Here is a 1,506-nt window from a genome sequence, read left to right as displayed (position 1 = left end):
AGCCCCGCTGCCTCCCTGCCCCAGCCCAAAGCGGGGGCTCTCCCCTGTGCCGGGGGGTGCCAGCAGTGCAGCACTCGCACCTTGCTCTCCCGCAGCTGCCAGGCGTCCTGGCACAGCAGGGTCCTGGGACCTCCCGGGCCCTGCCGCTCTGTCCCCGCTCTATCAGAGGTGCGGGGCTGGTGCGGGGTGGTGGTGGTGGCAGCACCCTCTCCCGCAGGCTCCCACGATGAGCGGCCGGCTCCTGCTCCTTGCCATGCTCCCTGCGCTCCTGGGCCTCCCAGCTGCCACCGCACAGAAAAGGAGCCAAGGTGGGTACTGAGCACTGGGTGTATGGGGCAGGGGGGCGAGAGGGGCCCAGCACCACCATGCCGTGGTGCTGGTCCATGCCCTGAGTGCTGTCACCACCCTGGACCAGTGTGCAAGGACGTGCTGGAGGCCGACATCGCCTTCCTGGTGGACGGCTCATCCAGCATCGGCAGGAACAACTTCCGTGCCATCCGTACCTTCATGGACGACCTGGTGGGGCCCTTCGTGCAGGTGGTGGGCGAGAAGGCAGTGCGCTTCGCTGTGGCACAGTACAGCGACGAGCCGCGGTGAGCCCCGGGTAGGGGGCTTGCAGGGTGGCGAGGCAGCAGGGCCAGGAGGTGACACATCCCCCCATGCCTCCCAGGGTGGAGTTCCCCTTCTCCCAGCACAGTGATGGCACAAGTGTCCGGAGGGCAATCCAGCAGCTGAGCTACAAGGGTGGCAACACGCGGACCGGTGCTGGCTTCCGCTATGTTGCTGACAACTTCTTTGGCCCCACACAGCTCCGGCCCGGGGTCCCCCAGGTATGTGCAGGGCGGTGGCCCTGGGGACATCCGAGGGGGTTGCAGTGGGTCTGCGGGCCCCAGGCTGGGTCTCACAGCTCTCGCCTGGCCTCGCAGATCTGCATCCTCATCACGGATGGCAAGTCCCAGGATGATGCCGAGGGGCCGGCATCGAAACTGAAGAGCCAGGGCATCAAGGTCTTTGCTGTAGGTGAGCGAGCCTTTGGCACCAGGCAAGGGGGTCTCCAACTGGGTTCAGGGTCTCTACCCTTGCCCATCATCTACATCTCCGCTAGGGATCAAGAACGCCGACCAGAAGGAACTGATCCGTGTGGCCTCGATGCCTACCGATGCCTTCTTCTTCTATGTTGGTGACTTCAAGCTGCTGGGGACACTGGTGCCGCTGATGACACGCAGGGTGTGCACAAGCATCGGGGGCACCCTGCACATGCTGAGTATGGGCCCCCATCCTCCTCCCTGCAGGGCATGGGTGCTGGGTGCCAGGATGCACTCACCCTGGGTACACCCTTAGTACCCATTCTCTCCAAAATGCCCTCCTGGCCATCCTGTCCCACTGGGCGTGTGGCTGTGGGTGCCCCATGCACCCTGGAGCCAACGGCCCCTGTGTTCCCCTGCAGATGGGCCCAGCCACACTGGCCCCTCCAACCTGGAGATCCTGGAACGGGGCCTCGACCCG

Source organism: Egretta garzetta, unplaced genomic scaffold (assembly GCF_000687185.1).
Source record: "Egretta garzetta isolate BGI_Z169 unplaced genomic scaffold, ASM68718v1 scaffold215, whole genome shotgun sequence".
Classification (NCBI taxonomy): Eukaryota; Metazoa; Chordata; class Aves; order Pelecaniformes; family Ardeidae; genus Egretta; species Egretta garzetta.
Note: the sequence above shows the minus strand (reverse complement) of the source record.